Genomic DNA, 20,624 nt, shown 5'->3' on the forward strand with positions numbered 1-20,624 from the left:
CCTGGACAACTGTACCCGGTCCGGGACCTTACAGAAGAGCACGGGCACCAGGAGGTCTAGACCAGGAAAGGGCGCGCGGTGGGGCTCAGGTCCTCTGAGTCAGGGGCCTCCGTTTGGTCTGTCACTCCGCACACCCCTAGAAAGGAAGGTCACGCAGCAGGGGGCTGGTGAGGAAAAAGGCCCCCTCAACTCGGGGCCAAGCCCCACACAATTAGGAGGTGGCGGGAGACCCGGGCGCCTTGGGGTGCGGTGTTACCCAGTGCCTTCCCAATGCCAGTGTTCAGTTTCCAAGGGCTACGAGACTCATGCAGTTGATTATCCTCTTTCCTCCAAATAAAGGGATTCTTAGGAAAATCTCCTTGAACTTTTTCCGTGGGAGAGAGTAAGAGTTTCCAGGTAAAAACAAAAACCTCGGCCCCTTTCCTCTCCATTAGCGGCCAGGAGCGCCCGCCTCCCTTCCAGCAACCGCCCCCCATCTCCACCCAGAACTCCCGCCCGGCTTCCGGTGCAGGCCACCCCGGGAAGCGTTTCATTCGACCGCCACCTCCCACCGCTGCGGAGACGAATGCATTTTCCATCCCTCGGGTGTCTGTTTGTTCGCTATGCAGCTGTTGGGCTCGGGGAGTCTGTAGGGACTAGGAACTCCGAAAACCTGCAGCTCCGGGCGCCCCATGCCCCGCTGGCTGATTTACAAACCCGGGGAAAAGCAAAGGCTCTGGGTTGGGGCGCGGGGGCCCAGGCAACACCTCACCCAGGCCATGCAAAACTAGCCCAGCGAGGCGCTCGAGCAGAGAGGACGGGGGAACGCGAGGCCTCCCGCCCCCTCGCCCAGGGCCCGCTCGCGGGTGCGTGCGAACTGGCTGGCGGCCCTGAGGGGCGGGGAGGCGCGGGATTAACGCGCTATCCCAAATCGCGGTGGCCGCCAGCAGGAAGCGACAGAGGCACCAGATTTCCCTTCCGCATTAAGAGGGTTTTTCCTTTTTTTCCTGCTTGGCCGACGGAGGGCTTTTTAAATTGGACGTGGAGATCCTCAATTAGAAGTGTGGCGAAGCTGGCAAAACAGTTCAGCGGAAAACTCCCCGCCTCGCCAAAGGAGGCTCCCGGCCCCGGTTCCCGCCCTCCGCCGGGTGCGGCGCAGGCCACGAAAAGAGCTCTCCCACCTCCCCCGGACGGGGAGGGCGCATTCTTCCTTCTGCGCACCGCCGGGGCAGGCTGCAGCCGGAGCGGCTCTTTAGTTCCCGGTATTTGCCTGGCGGAGCCAGAGGAGGGAATCCGGCGGCTCGCGTTCACAGCGGTCCACGCAGAGGTTTTTCCCACACCCCCCCCCCACACCCCACGGGTTCCCTAATGGTCTCTTTATCGCTTTCTTAAAGCACATCTGTCCGAAGTGTTTCTGCCGCAACCGTCCGCCTTTGCTACGAGCGCGAATTGCGGAACGCGCTGCCACGTGCGGTAACCAAGCTCTCCTCCCGAAGTCGGCTCCGCCAGGTGCCCCCGCACCCGTCCTCGTACCCTGCAGGCTGGTTCCCCTCTGCGCCCAGGACTTACGCGCCCGGGAGGGCAAAAGGGGAGCGTCGCGGGCGCCGGCACCTGGTGGTCCCCAAGTCCAGGGCGGAAAGGACGTCCCAGGAGCCAAAAGTGCCGGCAGAAGCCGCCGCTCGCCGCGGGGCGCTTCTGGGTTCCCAGCACCAGAGGGCACCAGAAACCGCCGGAGTCCTGGAGCGCCCACGCGGCTGGGGCTGCGTTGTCATTTTAAGCATAGAGCCGATGAACGAGCACTCCCCCTACAATCCTTCCCCAAATGCAAATTACCCCCCCCCCCCGGAACTTCTGGATGTCCTCACGAACATCCCTGCTTTTCAGGCTCCTACCCCTCTTCATCCTCACTCCCTAATTTTTCTCTACCCACCTCCCTTAAGCTGGTTTCTCGGCAACCTGCGTTTTGAACTCCCCCCCTCCCCCGCGTCACGGTGACAGCTTCAGCGCGTGTGAGCGCTCCCGCCGCCAGTGCCCCCGCGCCTTCTTGTATCTGGCAGGCTGGGAGGTGTGTTTGGGCTTTTCCTTAGAGATCCAGGTCTCAGGAGGAGAAAAGGGAGTAGGGGGTGGGTGGCGGCGTGCTGTAACTCGGGGGCTTTCTTTTGGGATAGGGACAGAAGTTGCTGAAAAGATGAATTGCTTTTCTTAACTGTGTCTTGTGTCCTGGACGGATGGAGGGCCCAAGACCAGAGCAGGAAAAAGAATGAGCGCCGCCTTCTGCAGACAGTCTGGGAAGGGGTCTGTCTGTTAAAGGGCCCGAGGCCGGGTGCCAGACCCAGGGGCACCCGAACCCCTTGCGAGAGTGGGCTGGGGACGCAGCGGGCTCCCCGAACACCTGACACTTGTTGAAAAGGCGACACTGTCCCTGAGCCCTGCCGAAGCGAAGACGTGGCGGAACTGTGAGGGCGAGACGTGGTCGCGGCTGGGAGGAAGCCCCGCAGCTCCCTGTTCCGGGCTTTGCGGGAGGAGGTGCTTGCGGCAGGTTGGCAGCAGCATCTCCTCCTTGGGATGCTTAAGTGTATATTCAAGATGGCCTAGATGGGTGGGATGGGGGCGGGGAGGGAGGGCCAAGAGGGAGGGGATATATGTATACATATAGCTGATTCACTTCACTGTACAGCAGAAACTCACACAACATTGTAAACCACTTATACTCCCCCCCAAATATACTGTGGAAGAGTGGAGTGCGCTCTAACACATCCGCGGCAGGGCTCGGAAGAGTTGTGTTTGTCCCCACCAATGAGCAAAAGTGTTGCGAGCGCGGGGCTGGGCAGCTCCCCCGGGGCGCGCACGTCGGCTCTGCGGGCGCGTGTGCCAGCCCCGAAACTAGGGAGGTGTCAGGAGGCTGGGGGTTCCGGCGAGAGTCATTCCCCGCCCCAAAGAGGGTTCGTTTTCACCCGGTGGGTCTGGAAACCAAACGACAGCGAAATCAGCCCTGAGGCTGTGCCAGGGTGGTGGCGGGGGTGTTACTGGGGGAGGTGGCATAGAGTACAGACGAAAGTCATTCAACCCATCACTGAGATGGCTTAGGGGAGACCTTGAGAAGGTTCAAGAGTCTGCTCGAGGCGGAGGCCCCGGTCCGGGACTGTTCAGGAAGCCCGTCTCTTAAGCTTGACGGGGATGGTGAGGTGGGATTTCGGGCATTAGGAAAGTGCCAGCAACCGGGTTCCAACCAGGGCTAGGAATGTAGATTTGCAAGACCGCGCCGGAGGAGGTGAGCTCTCTATTTTTAGGTTCTCAGCACCTTTGCAGCAGTCCCTCCTGGGGCCTACACTTTCCCTTGGAACAGACCAAACCAAGTTACGCTCCCGGTAATGGTATCTATGCAGCCGCGCGTCCACAGAGAACCCAAGTCTGGTCGTGGTAGGTTCAAAGGCGAGTCCAGTCCCGCACCTTCCCGGGACTTGACGGAAGAGCCCCTCGCCGAGTCGGGGAGGGAAACTGCCCCTGTCGGATATGCCCGGGTCCAGAGGCAGCAGGGGCACCAGAGATTTTTGCCCACGAGGAAAGGCAACCTGCCCCTCCGCAAACCCAGCCTCTCCCCGGTTCCACTTCTCTCTCTCTCTTCTGTCCTCCCGGCGCTTCGGTTCCCTCTAGTGTCCCCTCTTTCTAGTCTCACCGCCTGCTCTGGGGTCCAGCCGCGCCCCCTCTGTCTCCAGCGCCGCACAGCCCGACGCACCCGCTGGCGACTCAGGCGCCCCCCGCCCGCTCCCCCCAGGCCCGCTCGCCCGCTTACCTCGGATCCGGTCTCCGCAGACCTCCAGTTGGACATTAACTCCAGGAGCCCCAAGTCCCAGCCAGGAGACCCATCCGGGCCGAGGGCAGGAGCGCGGAGCCCCGCCCGATAAGTCAGGGGCACGAGTTCGCAATCCTGGGGCTGCTCGGGGCAGCAAGGGCGCGCAGGAGGCGGCGGCCAAGGCTCCCGCCGCCGCCGCCGCCGCCGCCGCGAGAAGGGCGAGGGATGCAGACAGCTCCCCCGCCGGCTCCCCGCACCCCCAGAAGCCGAGGTCCGAGCAGCCGCCGCTGCCTTGGGTGGGGGGTGACAGGGCTGCGCGCGCCGCGCTTGTAGCCCGGGCTGCACGGGCGCGGGGCGCGGCGGCCGGTTCAGCGGCGGCGGCCGCGCTCTGCGCCTTCTCGGGGCGCAGCGCCTGGGAGGACGAGACGCGCCGGGCTGATGCTGCCGCCGGAGCTGAGGTCTGGCCTGGAAATCCGAACGAGACACCACGTCAACCGGCGCCGAGAGTCCCGTGAAGACATGAGGGCGCCAGGAGCGCAGGCTGGTCCTTGAGAGCCCGGTCCGGGGGGCCGGGGTGGGGGAGGGGAAGCGCGGGGCCCCGTGAGGGGAGGGGTCTAGAGTCAGCGGTGGCGGGGAGGGAACGGAGAACAGTGAGGAGGCGCCCGAGCTCCCGAGGCGGGGGCTCGGGGTGCGAGTGGGTGACGCGAGGCGCCCCTCCCCGGGGTGTAGGGAGAGAGCGCTCAGCGCGTGGAGACGCTGCCGGGCTCGCGCCTCCTCCTCGCCGGGTAGATCCGGAGGAATGTGCGGAGCTCTGCGCCTGCGAACCGAAGGGAGCAATCCGAACTTGACCGCGGCGCCCGCGCCCGGCTTGGCCCTCGCGCCTCGCTCTCTGAGCCGGGGCTCTGTCGGGTAGAGGGCTACCCTGGGCTTTCCCCGCGCCCGTCGAAGCCTCTCCTTCGTCCTCGGGTGTCTAGCCCTCTGGCTTTTCTGCAGGGCAGAAGGTAGTGGCGAGCAGAACAGATGCTGGCCGGAGTTCTCCTAGCACTGCGAAGGAGAGATGTGCAGCGGCCCAGGGAGGGAAGCCGAGGGTTTGCCAGGGCACGCTGAGAGTGGGGAAGAATTTATAGGGCTCTCGCTCCGTGACGTGCCCTCCAGTGGCTTTTCTGATTCGCTTTCTGACCTAAACACACATTAGTTTAGTCCCCATGCTAGGGCCAACACGGTCTCCAAATATCTGCTGGCTGAAGTCAGAGGCTTTGCATATCATGTATTACATGGCAGGCAATGAAGAAGGCTTCTGAGGCTGGCCCGCTCCTCAGTCCTAGGCTCCATTTTCATGCGGTTGTAATATAATACCAGACGTGGGGTAGGCACATACATTCAGAATCCCAATTCCAGAGGCGTAAGATCACTTTATCAGGAACAGGTCGGGGGAGGTTTGACTAAAACCTGCTTTCATCCAGATTTTCGAAAATGCAGACGGGAAACCTAAGCAAGCACTCCCTTGGGTGCTGCGTTTCCAGTGAGCAGGGGCCCAGCGCCTATTCCTGATCTTTGTGAGACCTTTTAGGAATTCCTTTTGTTGGTTTGCTTACCACCAGAAGCGCCAGAGCCTTCTTTCGTAGAGGACATGAGGAGGGCAAGTCCTTACACACCCTGCATATGACTCTCCCCATAAAGCCGTTTCATTCACCCAGGGCATGAAACTAGCTCTACCTTTAAAATAATGTACTGAGTAAGGTATGTCTTTGCTAAGCAGAAACCTGTTTTCCGGAAGCCACTGGACCTGGATTCAGTGGGATCTCTTTTATTTTATTAGTTGGGGCCAGGGAGAGCGTAAACAGGCTCAGTTTACATCCATGTACCTCTTATTTTATGACTCATCCGGTTGTTGGGGAGTACATGTCCCTCGGGTAGCTGATACAGACGATAGACAGGGGGAATGTGTGTGGCAATGTGGGGGGAAGATCCTATATTATTAAACTTCTTAAAAGTCAAAGATCAGCTACTTTGGAGGTTTGTCAGTGAAGCTAGTGTGGGAGGGAAATTGTTCTTACTAAGGTTACTGTGATTTAAGATTAAGCGGAGTGAAAAGTCTTCCAAACATACCTTAGCTGAAATGAGGATGCCTACTGTAGTTCTGCAGAATGTGACATTTCCTGCTTTGGTAGATTACAGTAGAAATGTAGATGGACTTGGAAATGGCATGAGCTTAATATTTGTATCCTAGTTTAACATTGTTTTTGGAATTCGAAGGCGACCGTAGTCAGTGTTCTTACCATGAATGATTTCTTCATTTTCAGAAGGCTTTTCGCCCTGGACGGTCATGCCTTCCAATCACCTGCAATGATTTAGTGCTCATTATGTGCCAGGCAAAGTGCTAGACCCTGGGAATTGTGCTTGACTGGGCTTTTGGGGGGTTGCAAAGCACAAATACCACTGAGTTTACCCTATGTAATGGGAGTTCGCTGTGGAAGGAAGGCTGACCGGAATCGCCACCACTCAGCCACGTGTCTCCGAAAAGCCTTCCGGAAAGGCCACCCGGCCAGGCCTCACGAAAACTGGATTGAAGTTCAGGAACTGGAAGGTCATTCAGGGTCCGGCTCTGTGACTGGGTTATCTTGCTGCCCCTTGAGCCGTAGGCATCTGCCGTCCCTTCTAACAGGCTTAGCCGCCAAGGTGATTCAGCTCCTCTCTCTCTGTTTTTCTCTGGGTGTCTCTTGGCTTCTGCTCCTGTTACCAACTGCTCAGCTCTCTGTTGATCTCACATTTAAACTCCTTTAGTGAAAGGATCTAATTGGCCCTGCTGGGCACTAACTAGGTGCTTGAGATGGACTGAGCTTTTGGGTCAGGACATACGGGTTACTGGATACCCTGCAGCTCAGCAGCCCTTGGTCAGGTGCTTATTCCCGGGCTAATTACCCATGTTCACGTTGTTGGGTTACGTGGTTCAGAGACTGGCCACCTTCGCTTAAGAACCTTCCTAGAGTTCCTTCTTGCCTTCGCTCCACAGGAGTTGGGCCCCCAGAAGGAGCCGTGTTAATGGCAGGCACTTGGAGTTTAACAAACCTCTGTCTACTACAGGACTGAAGGATGAATAAGATACAACTCCTGGCTCTCCGTCCGCTTACCATCTCTAAGGAGAGGGACTCCCTCCCACAAGTAATCATAGTATAAAGTGGTAAATGCTGTGATAGAGGTATATATGAGGTGCTCAGGTCTGATCTTTACATGGCCAGTGAAACCCTGGAGAATTGCAAACACATACCCATGCCTAGGCCCTATTCCTGGGCAGTTAAATGAGAATTTCTTCGGTAGTGGAGCCCAGGAATTGGTATTTTGTTTTAAGTTGTTCCAAGTGCAGCCAGGGTTGAGGGATTAATTAGCTTTTTTTTTTTTTTTCAGTGATTGTAATCATTATCATTATTATGATTCTTTTTGAGAGCAAAACTAAGAGGCTCACCTATTTTGATAGGTTCTAGGACTAAGACTTTTCCAAAATATTAAATCCTTTTGAAATACTAGTAATTATCTTAAATAGTAATATAAAGGAAAGTATAAAATTAATTTAGAGTTAAAGAAAATACTCCTAGTTTTGAAAGAACATTTATTTGCGTGATTACAACATTTAGGTGACTGCAGAAGAGGGGAAAAAGTCTAAAAATTTTCAAGATCCCTGACCGAAAAGCCCAACATTTAAAAGTACTATAATTGATGTTGACAAAAATCTCCTCAGACCTTCACAGACAATGAAAAACAAAGCTGCTTCCAAAGCGAGTGCCAGGAAGCAAGCATTTGGTGTCTTGGGGACAAGGGGATGGCCTGATGTCACCATCTCAAAGCCCCCAAATGCTGGAAGTAGGGACCCCACCCCCAGTAGCTCTGTGGCTCCATCTTCTCCTTTTTCAAGGAAACAAAGATATGTTTGATTTGAAGCTGTTCCTCAACAAAGTCCAGAAGGGAACCACTTTCGCTCTGAATAGATGGATTGTCCCCTGATAAAGTAACAACAACACACTGCTAAGAATTCTCACAGGGTCCCTAGGTCTCGGCCTCTCGTCTGGAAAACCCTGCCAGAGAATCAGAAGGAGAGAAACAAGTATTGTTCAAGCATCTCATCTCCTCTTTGAGAAAAAAGTTTCATAACCTTACTAATTTCCCATTTCACTGTCATCCTCTTCATCAGAACTTATTGTGGATCTTTAACTGAAAGATGTCAGAATGATGGGTGCTCTCTGTGCCCCAGGATCTTACAGTCCGGGGGAAGAGAAAACACAAACATAAAATGATTAAAAAAAAAAATACAGGGTATCCTAAGGCTGTGGGCCTCGAGTATGACCATATTTGGAACTCAAACTGGGCCTTGATTGGGGTAGGTAAGCAGAGAGGCGGGGGAGCTGAGGGGGGCATTCCAGGCTAGGTGGGGGAGTCTCTGGGGACTCAGTGCTGAGTGCTGCGGGTCAGCCTTTGGCCATTCACAGAGCATCTTCCCGGAGCTCCCAGTGGAGCTTTGCAGCTGCTTTGCCTAGAAGGGCCAGGACCCGGGTCCCTGGACTCCCTCATAACATGGGTCATGACGGCTGAAACCGAATCCATCACTTGAGCAGGGCAATTTCCTTTTCAAAGTCACCACTTTATTGGGCAGGGATTTGTTTCATGCTTGCTCACTCTTTCACAGTCATTTTCACCAATGATACGATTACTCATAAGGGAAAGATAAACGTGCTATCCTTCAGACCACTTAAAAAAAGAGAAAAGAAAAAAAAGAACAAGGGAAAAATGGACTATTGGCCTCTTTGTAAAGAGTAAATTGTAAAGTAGCTAAATTCTTTGGAGTAAATTGTTTCTCATAAGAAATCAATTCTGACATTGACATGGTAGATTTATCAATGATTTCCAGCAGTTTCTTTTATAGGGATCAGATTGTCTAATTATCCATAACTTTGTTTTTGGTTCTTAGGATTACTTTATGGGACTCTTTGGGTAATAAAACTTTAATCAGGTAAGAGGGTTACAGCAGACTTTGTTACTCTGCACATGGTCTAGTGGCTTAGATCTAGGGTTGGCAAACTTTTTCTGTAAAGGGCAAGCGTTTTCTGTAGATATAGTAAATATTTTAGGCTTTGCAGGCTACACAGTTTCTCTTGCAGCCACTCAACTCTACCCTTGTATTGCAGAAGCAGCCATAGATAATATATAAATGAACGGGCACAGCTGTGTTTCCATACAGCTTTATTTATGGACACTGAGATTTGAATTTTATGTAATTTTCATGTCATGAAATACTATTCTTTTGGGTTTTTTTCTGCAGCCATTTAAAATGTGAAAACTACCCTTAGCTCTGGGACCATACGAAAGCAGGTGGTGGGCAGGATTTGGCTCGAGGGCTATAGTTTGCTCACTCCAGTTAGGTTGAAGTTGTAACTCTGAGGAGATGTATCACCTCTAGAATTATGGAATTCCAGAGCTGGAAAGCCTCTGAGGCTTCTAGTCTAATCTCTTCATTTTACCAGGAGAGAAAACTGAGTCAGGGAGGGTTAAGTGACTTATCCAAGGTCACTCTTTGAGTGAGTGACACACCCTTACTATCGAGAAAACATGGGATCAAATGACTTCACTAGTGTGTGTGTGTGTGTGTGTGTGTGTGCATGTGTGTGCGTGTGTGCTCCAGTGGCAGTAATGGGGAGTACATGGGGGATGTGTTGTATCATTTTTCTTTCTAATTGGGATTTAGTATTTTTTGTTGAGGCAAGAAATGAGTCCAAATACAGGGAAATCAATTGGACTCTTTACTGGTGGCAGAGGTTGATGTCTGGCTGAATGGGGAGCTATGCTCTAAAAGGCGGCAATTGACTTCTTTTCAACTTTGAAAAGAAGTCAATTGCCGCCTTTTAGAGCATAGCAGAGTTCCCAGGCAGAGCACAGTGCTAAATAGATTTCCCCCCCCTCCCCAAAAGGCCTTTATATTTCTGTGATTGGCTCTTAGCAGATACACAGGGTCTCATCACAAAGGCACAGAGATGTGTTGAGAAAGAGAGATTTGAGTGGGGAATCAAGACTCCTGCTTCCTAATCCTTTTGTAGACCACCTAGTGCTTGTTGCAGAGCTTCTGGAGGCTTCCTAAAGATGTGAAATCACAGGCAATAGCTAGAGATACTGCCGAAGTGGATGGTTGACGCTGGGGCAAGGACTCAGCGTTTGGACCTTCAAGCCAAAACATTCCAAGGGACCACTTTGCCATGTATTAATTGCATAACACAGACTTCAGTCTAGAATCTTCTCCTTTTGCCTAAAATAGACCAACTATTTGACCATTTCCAACTTTGGCAACAAAACAAGAAGACAGCCTTCTCTTCTCTGCCATCCTATCCCTGCCCCCATTGCCTTCTCCACTTTTCCTCAGTGTGGGAAAACAAATTAATCAACTAACGAAGCCTCATCAATATTTACGGATTTAGTAGAAGCAAGTAGTAAGTCAGTGCGAATTTTGTGATTTCTTAGGTGTTTTAAGCCACTACGCAAAGCAAATATCCTTCGTTGAATTAGCAGCGGGGCCAAGACTGGGAGGCGGCTAATTTTGCATCCTAGGCACCTCGCTTGCCTCACCTCCTCCCAATTAGCAGAAGTTTCAAGTTGAGAGCCCCAAATCCTGGGGCCTAGTTATGAGGAAGTCAGGCCAAGGATCAGGCAAATCGAGTTGGAGCTCCGTCCCTGACAGGCTGTGGGAGCTTAGGAAATTTCTAGCATCGCTCACCTATTTTTCTCTTCTTGCTTGTTGTCTCCATCACCGGGATACTGTGTGAATAGATGAGATGATAAACCAGATTTTCTGAGTTCATTAATGACTCCCTGGGAATAATTTATATTACATGTATACTTTCCGGCCACCGGGGTGCTGTTTGGTAAATGACTGCCCTCCTGCAGTGCTATAAGTGGAACCCTAGTGACCCGAAAGTGTTAACACCTCCCTCCAAGCAATTCGCTTACTCCTGGGGCATAATTTACACTCTGATCTGGCCGACCATATGTGAAGTGCTTGGCATTCTTTGAGAGAAAGTCAGCTTGAGAAATGTAAAGAATTAATATTACAAAAAGCACATTTGCAAACCATTCTTTGAAGGATCCATCATGTAACTTTTGCAGAACAACCCCATAAGTTAGGTCATTGTTATCCTTTTCAGAGTCATTCTCTACCCAGTGCAGGATCAGTGCATAATATACCCAACATGAATTTAGGGAAGCATGTATTTGTAGAATGACTTCACTCTTCGAAAAATAATGGATGAAAGGTTGGAAAGTGCATTTTAGACATCCGAGTAAAAAACAAAAGGTAAAAGTAAGGTAAATGTAATGAAGCATCTGCTTTACATTGTTGAGTAGTAGCAATATTACCTAAATGAAATGGATCACTTTTTTATACAAACACAGGAGCACTGACATATTAGGATGTGGCATCCATTTCAAAGTGGTCATCTGAGGAGACTATCTGTATATTCTGATAAGAAGCTATTGCTCAAAACACTTTTATGACATATGAATGTGTTTGTTCATTCATCCAACATAAATCGTTTAGGCATCTCTCTTCATAAGGCCTTGTGTTGGCAGTTGTCAAGGGACCTAAAAAGGCATGAGGTAGCATCACCATATTCAGTGGTGGCAATTAACTGGATTTTGAAGATGGGTTTAATCTGGGGCAAAGACCAAACCATCTGAAGTAAATTCTAGTGATAGAGGTGGGCTAAAAGCAAGAGAAGGTAATTTAGAGACTGCGCTTCTGGTACGGCCTGGTGGTTAACGGCAGCGATGGGCTCTCGGTAGCCATGCTGTTTGTCATGTGACTTTGCAGACGCTCTTTTACTATAAAGGTGGTGTCCATTTCCCCATCCCTTGGATCTGAAGCGGCACTGTGACTTGTTTTGGCCAGTAAGATGCAGTGGTAGTGAAGGTGTGCCACTTTTGAGCGTAGGACCCAAGAGGCTAATATGTTTCCACTTACTCTCTCAAACCTCTGCCATTACTGTGAGAACATGCTTGGGCTAGCCTAACGTAGGATGGGAGACAGGTGACAGCTAAGGTCAGCTGAGAGCCAGCTGACTCCTACCGCTACTGCCCCCACCCATGTAAGTGAGCCTAGTAAAGATCAACAGAGCTGCCTTTCTGACCCCTCCAGAGAGATGGGCCATAAGTACTTCCTGTTGTATGCTACTGGGATTTTGTGGTTGTTACACAGCATTGTTATGGCAATAGATAACTGATACAGCTTGCAAACTGATTCCAAAAGAGGAACTCACAGGGTTGAACAGGAACAACAATGTTCCTGGATTTAAGTGGTGTCTCCAGGTGACTGTAGGGGACAGTCACCTGGAGATACCACCTTTAGTTTTGGACGGTTGGGCCTATTGGATGTAGCCTTTAGGTTCTTTGTTAGAATTTTGGAAGAGCTATTACCCCCTAGTTTGCTCCTTTTTTTTTTTTAAACAGGCTTTATAGTGGAAGAAACGAAGGTCCAAAGTTTGGGTCTAGTCCAAGGTTAAAAATACAGTATGTAAGAAAAGAAGATAAGTAGCTAAATTTCAATCCATCTCATAGTAAAATTTCCTTCACAGCTTATATCATCTGTACCAAAGGAAGAGTTCCAGCATCAATTATGAAAATAGAAACCTAAATGATAAGGAAATTGTACATCTATGACAACTACCCCTACTCTTGTCAGATCATTGTTAATAGGTTGCTCTCTGCCCATTATTACTGATGTATGGTTGATGGTGAGAAACTAACCAATTTACAACATCTACAGATGTTAGTTTTTATGCAGGCTTCAGGGTTAGCCATCCATATCACTATTTGTCATGATCAAGAGAAACAGCTCCATGCAGAAAATGAAGCATGCGAGAGCTTGAAAAAGAAAAGTTCCAACTTGGAATATTTATGGAAATGACTTTCTCAGAATTCCTAATGTGTCAAAATCTAAGTAGCATTTTATTGTATCATCAAGAACAAAGGCTTGGAGGTGCCATCTCTTTTGGCAGAGCTGGTGCCCCAGAAGTTATGACACTACACAATAAAACTGTTGGTCCCCGTGCAAATCACAAGTCCAAGGCAATACCTTTGCTGCAGTCAAGAGAGTGGTGATAGCCAATGACGTTATTCTAATAAGCATCACCTACACCAAAAATACAACACGAGTAACAGGGGAAACCATCCCTAGCCATCTTGGATATACTGAATAGTAAAAACAGGTAACGTTCATTCTTTTAACACCGGCTGCTGGGCACACAGGTGAGTGATCCTCCAGATTTTCCCTTTTGCCAGCTCGGCAGCCCTGGGAGTCTGAGAGAGGAGAAGTCTCCTTCTGCTTTAATGAGCATGCAGCTCGTGCAGGTGTGGGCTGGGTCTTACCTCCCCCCACACCTCTTCATAGACTGTCTCCCCTGTATGATACTCCACCACCTCCTCATATTCTTCGTCATCTGCCATTTTCCCAGAGTAGTAGTGGCACCTACAAACTCAAGGCAATGGGGTTATTCTCTTCCCGAACACCATTGGCCTATGTGGATTTTTCCGTTTTGTTTCTGTAGCTCTGTTCAAACCTTCAATCTATTTGGTAGATTGAAGGTTTGAACAGAGCTATAGTTTGCTCCTTTTTGATTCAGCAACTTTCCCTCAGCTTGTTTAAGGTTTGAACATTGCTGGAATTAACACAGCTGTTTGTGTTTACTTCTTTGCTTGTCTACTTCTATCACATGAGATGTCAGCCCAGCTCTTGGAGCCTGGTAATTACCACAGAACCAGACAGCAGAAGGAGCAGATAAACTTAAAACATTGAGTTCTTTGGGTGACAGGGAGCCAGGAGCTCTGAAGTCCTAAAAAGAACCTTTTATCATGGAGCACCCATGCCTTTATTTGATGATGATAGTGGGGTGAGTATAATTTTAATTTAGAACTCTTAAAGGAATCTTTATAGGCCAGCATCTTGCCTCTGCTTTGTAACAATGCAGAGATTTATGAACATGGCAAAACCACGTTGTCATACCCATGTTGGCTGGAATAAAGTTGGCATTGTATCTTTTAAGGCATGTTTTTGGGGTTCTATGAAGCGGTTTAAACCAAAGCCACAAAAATGAGAAAAAATTTATTTTCAGATGGATTTTAGCAGACTGCCAACTCCTCGCATTTATATGCTAAAGATGCATATTTTTTAAAAAATCCATTTTAACAATTAAGTGGTTTAAAAATTTTCCAACTCATGATTCATGGAATTTCAGGTTCAACTAGTTTTTGAGCACAAAATATGTACTAGGTATTGTATTAAATGTTTGTATATATATTTTCTCACTTAGAAGTATATTGTTCATTAAATATTATGATACAAAGATCAAAACAAGAAAACTCGTAAGAAATAAAATGATGTGTTTGTTTTATATCTGCTTTTTATATTTGCGTAACCTTGGTTTACATAATATGGTTGCCCATAATCTCTCTATAGAGGAAGTCTTTGTATGTTTAGCACCAAATTTAGCATGATTCATTGACACTTCTGTGATGGCCACTCTCAGAAGAAAAACTCCTGCAGCCTGGCATGACTGGGATGTTAGTTTTTTCTTTATGATTGAGGGACTGTTTCATCAAAACATTGTTTTAAACAGATGTGTTCTGGTGTTTACAGAAGGGAGAATTTAAGCCAGACTGATTAATTAGCAGTTAGTCAAGATGTTTCCCTGCTCCTATCTGGGTAGTCTGGGGATTATGAAGCTGTCAGTAGGTTATATTCAGATGAAGAAAAAAATGACAAACAGCAAACCAAAGTAAACCAAACCTCAGATCACTGTCCTGGGATATAAAATATGGTGTCCTAAATGCTCAACGTGGTTTTTATTGGAACATGAGGGGTTTTTTTTGTTTCTTTTGTTTTTCTTTTGAGTGGGCGTGATAGGACTAACACAGGGGAGAGCAAACTTTTTCTGTAAAGGGCCAGGTAGTAAACATTTTAGGCTTTTTGGGCCATAGGGTCTGTCACAGTGACTCAACTCTGCAATTGAAGCATTAAAGACAATAGTGTAGACAATAGGTAAATGAATGAGCATGACTGTATTACAATAAAACTTAACTTATGGACATTAAAATGTGAATTTCACATAGTTTTCATGTGTCACAAAATATTACTGTTCTTTTGGGGTTTTTTCCAACCATTTAAAAATGCAAAAAATGTTCTTGGCATGCTGGTTGTACATTTGGACCATGGATTGCCAACCTTTGCACTAAAGTGAAGAGTCTTGAATCCATTTTAATTTTGGTTCTCTTTGTTTTTTCACACAAGACTAATTCTTTTAAAATCGTAGTTTCTATATTTGTAAAATGAAGGATAATAGTTGCGCTATTTCTTTCCAGGATTGTTGGCAGGATTGAAAGAGGTAATGGATATGAAAGTATTTTGAAGAATGTGACGTGCCATGCTAATCTAACATACTATGTTGTGATTTATATCAGGAATGCGTTTGGTTACAAGTAGCTGAGAGCTGGATTAACAGTGGCTTAAGCTATAAAGACATTTAACATGCACTTACCTGGACGTGCAAGGCCCTGGGATTGGTGCAGTGGTTCCATGATGTCATTCGAGACGTAATGTTTGTGTTCTACATTCTGCTAATATCTATGTGTCAGCAATACCTCCTTTCATAGTGCAAGACGGATGTCCTAACTCCAAAAGTCGTGTTCTCACAGGACAGTGTCCCAAACAAGAAGGGCGAAGGGAATGGAGAGAAAGGACCAGCCATTTCTCCTTTTATCAAGGAGGAAAATCTTTGCTAGGACTCTACCAGCAGCCTTCCCTTCACATCTCATTGGTCAGAACTGGCTCATATGTCCAAACTAGCCCAACCTCTAGCAAAGGGGAAGAGGACTGCTATACTCAGGTTGTAGACCAACCATGAAATCAGCTTTGGGGATTGAGTACAATGCTGCCTGAATGAATAGTCAGGGTCCTGCTAGCAAGGAAGATGAGGGGGCAACTCATGGTTTGTACTGCATTACTTTCTTCCCTATTACAAGTGGTGTGGCTGGCATCAGCTGGGGGAGTAGCTGATGAGCTCATTCCTTAAGAATGCTCAGATGAATCCTCCAGGTGCCATACAAGCTGTCCTCATAGGCATCTACAGATGGAGGGAAGGCTTCTTTGAGGAAGCAGTGCTTGGTCTGAGAACTGACATGTAAATAGGAGTTAATTAGGTGAAAGGTAGAGTGGGATGGAAAAGGCATTCCTGACAGAGGTACAGCGTGTGTGTTGACATGTCCGTCTGTTCAGTCTGACCATCTACCCATCCATCCATCCATCTTTACAAAACAATATAGTAAGCAGTGATCACAGGGTTGCCAACAAGTAGAAATCAGCTGTTTTCTAAGTCTATAAGGAGTTAGTCTTCTAACTCCTCTGGGAGACCAGAGGATTATGTTTTAAAAAAATCCTCAGAGAACGTTAAGAGGTTATTTTAAGTAACAAAGACATGAGACAATTTCAGCCCTTCTTCTTGCTCTCGCTGGAATGGGATTTGCATGTGTGAACACCTAGAGGCAGCTCTCCCAGGTATCGGCTGTGCTCTATGTTTCCCCCCCCCACTGTGGAGAAGGTGCAGATTGAAGAGGGTAAGACACATGCACCAGCAGCCTAGCACTGCTTCCATGGGAACTGCAATTTGCAGTTAAAAATTGAAGCAAAATCCTGCGTTAACAGGGGAATTTATCTAATTTTACATGGAATTACTCTTTCCTAGTGCTTTTAGGATCCACCAAAAAGTAAAATTCAATATGAAAAAGTGGGAATTAATTGGTATCTATTTTACATAAAGAGACTTTACCATCTCATTGTAACCTTCGAGAATAGTTACTTGTACTGAAATCAGGGGTAGTTTGTGGGCTCGTTTTTAGTGATTAGAAAACTATCCATTTACAGCTGTTGTCAGATTAATGGTAAGAGTTCTACTGAGTTCACAGAACCTTAGTATTAAATTTATACCTGGAATGAGCTTAGAGATCCAATGTGGCTCTCATTTTACACAAGAAGAAATTGAAAGCCAGATAGGTTAAATGACTTTTTTCAAGCCATTTAAAAATTTATGCCCCAACTCACTCCCCAGGCTTCTGTGATGGCTGTGCCAGTAGAGGACATGCCAGACCTGGGGTCTTCTAACTCCTGGTTCACTATGAGGGACTTTGGAGGGTGACTCTCTGCACTCAAATCCTTGATATTTACCAGCTCCATGACCCTGGAAAAATTGTTTAACTTCCCTTAGTCTCACTTTCTTCATCTATCAATATAAAAGAGGATAATATTTGTATCCACCTCATTGTGTTGTTGTAAATGTTACAATGCCTGAGAAGAGTCAAACCTGTAGTAAATGCTTTGCCAACAGAAAGAGGACAGAAGTGACTGTAGGTCAGTCCTGAATAGGACTTCAAGAGGCATGGAAAACTTCTTCTGCTTTCTTATGCCCCTGGACTCTACCATGAGAAAACCATGTCCCAGGCAGCCAGTTATCCCAGAGAAAGGAGACAGATGGGACACATCTGAACTATTATGACTAATGTCACCATGCACGTTCTTCTACAAGTCTCTTTGTGGGCATCTCATTTATTTCTTTTAAGTGTGTACCTAGGAGTAGAATTATATTAAAAGCAACCAAACAGCTTTCCAAAGTGATTGCACCATTTTACACTCTCACTAGCAATGAATGAAACTTCCAGTTGACCTGCATCATCGTCAACATTTGATATTGTCAGTCTTTAATTGTAGCCATTCTAGGGGGTGTGTGATGATATCTCATTGCTGGTAGCCTACTGAGTTGAGAAAAGTTTCTGGCTTGTTTGAAGACTTCTTCTAATACTAACATCTGAGTCCTCTGTTTCACTCTCAAGGATGGAGCTCAAAAAGTCTGACTAAGCCCAGACCCAGACTTGACACTCAGCCTTGCTCATTGACACTGCCAACTGGAGATTGGCCAGACCAAGCACCACATACCCCAGAAACACTCAGCCAGGTCACTGGGTAGTTGGTGAACCTTCCAGGTGGCCACGCTACTTAGATGCTAGAGCTCCTTCTCCTAAGTAGCAGGTGTATCTGTGAATGTGATGTGGAGGTATTGAAGATCTTTTCTATACCTTCTGTGTATTTAATGAACAGCAAAAATTCACACTTTCTGGTGGACTAAATCACATTGCACGTGTGTAGCTGGTAGAGGAGACGCCTGCTCAGGGTTTTGCGGGGGGGGGTGGCGAGCATAGGATGCTCTGACAGTCACTGCAATCATCTTCCTCTCCCTCTGCTCCCCTTTCTATTTGTCCTTTCTATCTCTGCTGTCTCCCGTTCTTTCTCCTCTCTCTCCCTTTTCTCCTCTTCCTCCTTGTTTTTCCTCCTTTCATCAACTGAACAAGAGTTGAACAAAACATCTGAACACAAATTTGCAATCACCAGAAAAACTCAAACCCCTGAAATGTCATGTGTATACCCTAATCCTGGATTTGATAACAGACCTGCTTTATTTCATAGATAATTTTAATATGTATATTATTGAGTTCTCTTTTGTCCTGTTATTACTTCATGTAGCTATTTCTGTATTTCTAGATAACCCTCATAATTGTGATTCTTAATGTCAATAGTCCATTGTATTAACACACCAGCCTGCTGAGCCATTTCATCTAGTAGCTACACAATATTACAGCATATGGATATTGCAGAATTTATTGGACCAATCCCCTTTCATTGGACATTTCTATTACTTTCAGTTTGGAGCATTAGTGATAATGCTATAGAAAATACCTTTTTTACGTAATCTTTATCTGCATTTCTACTTATTCCTAAGGACTAAGTTCTAGATGTGGAATTACAGGGTCAAAGGGAAATGAACCTCTTAAAATGTTCTTTCCACACACAACAAACAATATTCCACAAAGACCCAACATAACTTTGCTACTAAAATTAATATACAAGAATGTCTATTTCATGGCAAATGAAAACTTTAAAAAACTGTGTAATTAAAACAAAAATCTTTTTTTTAAATTACCAGCTTTGCAGGATGTTCCAGGCAGTGGTAGATGCTGTTGAGTCAGGACTAGGGTTCAGTCGGTGACAGTAGGTAAGATTTCTCAGTGTGCCTTTCTCAGCAGCAGGCAGTTGCTGGCTTCTTCTCCCTTCCTTCCTACCATCCTGGTGGTCATTAGTGCCGCTCCCCAAATCTTTCTGGCTTTGTGACTTCTGGGCGCAGGCTTACGTTTTCACTTCCTGGCCCCCTTGTAGCTGGGTGACTGTGGTTGGGTCACCTGACTAGCTCTGGGCCGTAAGATGTGAGTGGAGGTGATGTGTGTCACCACCAGTGCAAGTGTGTAATTGCTGGCGTGAGGTTGTGCAGATCTTTCCTCTCCCATGTGCCTGGCTGCAGATGATGAGGATGTAGTGGAGTGAGAAAGATGCCTTTTTCTTGACTTTGAAATTTTGGTAGTATTGCTACCGCAGCATAGACTAGCCGGTTCTCAATGCAGTACCTTCTCCTCCCTCTCTTCCTCCTGACATCATTTATGAGTAACTCACCCATATCCATCATATCGTCATAAGGCCTTTGCCATGAGCGTAAGGGTTGGGAGTCAATAGAAATGGATTTGAATTTCATATGTTGGAGAATTGACATAAAGTGCTCATATACAATTATTACTTAATTTTTTAAAAACCCTATTTGATGGCAAGTAAACCAAAAATAAGCACCTTTATTTACTCAGAGAGGTTCAAGAGCAAATAGATTGATGGTTGCAGGGTGAGAAGGTAGTAGGAAGGGAAGAGATATTGATGACCAGCTCAGCGAGAGATGGAAGCCTGATCAGTTGGTACCATAGAGGCACCAGTCTAGTCTGTAGCTTTGTTTCCCAAGGTAATACAAAAAGGCTAAGCCCTTTATTACTCAAGAACCTGCCCAAAGAGTTTTATGCTGTGTGCACAGATAGGCTGTGTGTGTGTGTGTGTGTGTGTGTGTGTGTGTGTGTGTGTGTGTGTGAAATTGTGAAGAAACCACATGTGCAGTGGAAAATAATGCCCCTTTTAAACAGGCTGAGCAGGTCTTGATACAAGGCAGGTACCTCTCTGTTTACAGAGATACAAATGCTCCTCTGTTTACAGCGGAGCCCTTTCATGCGGGCGTGATATATGGAGGATTTAAACCATTGAGATCCTTTGTGCTAACAGACCATTCATCTTGGATTTTCCAGGTTTCCAGGCTGTCTTCAAGGAGTATACCATTGGCTCTGAAATTGGCTGATGTGTGGACAGATACATTACGAGTCCCTAAATTATCAAGTTGCAGGAACTAGCCATTCCAGTGCTCTAGTGGAGTCTAGTTCTGCCCCAGCCCTGCTCCCGTCCTGAGACGCTGTCACACGGTCAGTGTCAGAGCTCTTTTGCTTCCAGATGTCAGAGCCTCTGCTCCTCCTATTTGCTTCTTTAGCATCAACATTTTCAACTACTCTTTCCTACTTCTCTTTCTTTTTGTTTCTGTGCTACATCCAAACCTCGGCTTTTCCCTAGAGGGCAAAGTGGGTCTTCTACATAGAAGTGCATGCTTCCCAAATTGTGCTCGGGGGCTCTTTCCTTAGTGTTTAGACTTTTGGGGAGCTCAGACACTTTGATTGTTGGATTGTGTGTGTGTGTATGTGTGTGTGTCCCCTACCACCACAGAAAAGACAGAATATATGTTACAGCATTCTCTTTTAAATTAAAGTAAGTTAAAGTCTCGTTTAGAGAATGCCTGAGAATTTCCCTGAAGAGATGTCCCAGGATGGCATCAGACATCCAGATGTGGGAATTATTTTCCTGGAG

The 20,624-nt window shown here is 47.4% G+C and overlaps 1 protein-coding gene and 1 long non-coding RNA gene across 4 annotated transcripts in view; both read right to left on the minus strand.

Moving 5' to 3' along the window:
* The window catches only part of GDNF (glial cell derived neurotrophic factor), a 30,154-nt gene extending 25,899 nt beyond the window's left edge, over positions 1-4,255 (minus strand). For 2 of the 3 annotated variants that reach the window (XM_082382540.1, XM_082382537.1), the window contains exon 1: positions 3,773-4,255. The gene's annotated coding sequence lies outside the window, so the exon portion shown is untranslated. Of the gene's footprint in view, positions 1-1,548; positions 1,662-3,772 lie in introns of those variants that run through there. The other variant, XM_082382541.1, reaches the window with a different exon arrangement.
* The window catches only part of LOC309624481, a 298,479-nt gene that overhangs the window by 257,930 nt on the left and 19,925 nt on the right, over positions 1-20,624 (minus strand). The window lies entirely within an intron of this gene.

Source organism: Balaenoptera borealis (genome assembly GCF_965194805.1).
Source record: "Balaenoptera borealis genome assembly, chromosome: 2".
NCBI lineage: Eukaryota > Metazoa > Chordata > Mammalia > Artiodactyla > Balaenopteridae > Balaenoptera > Balaenoptera borealis.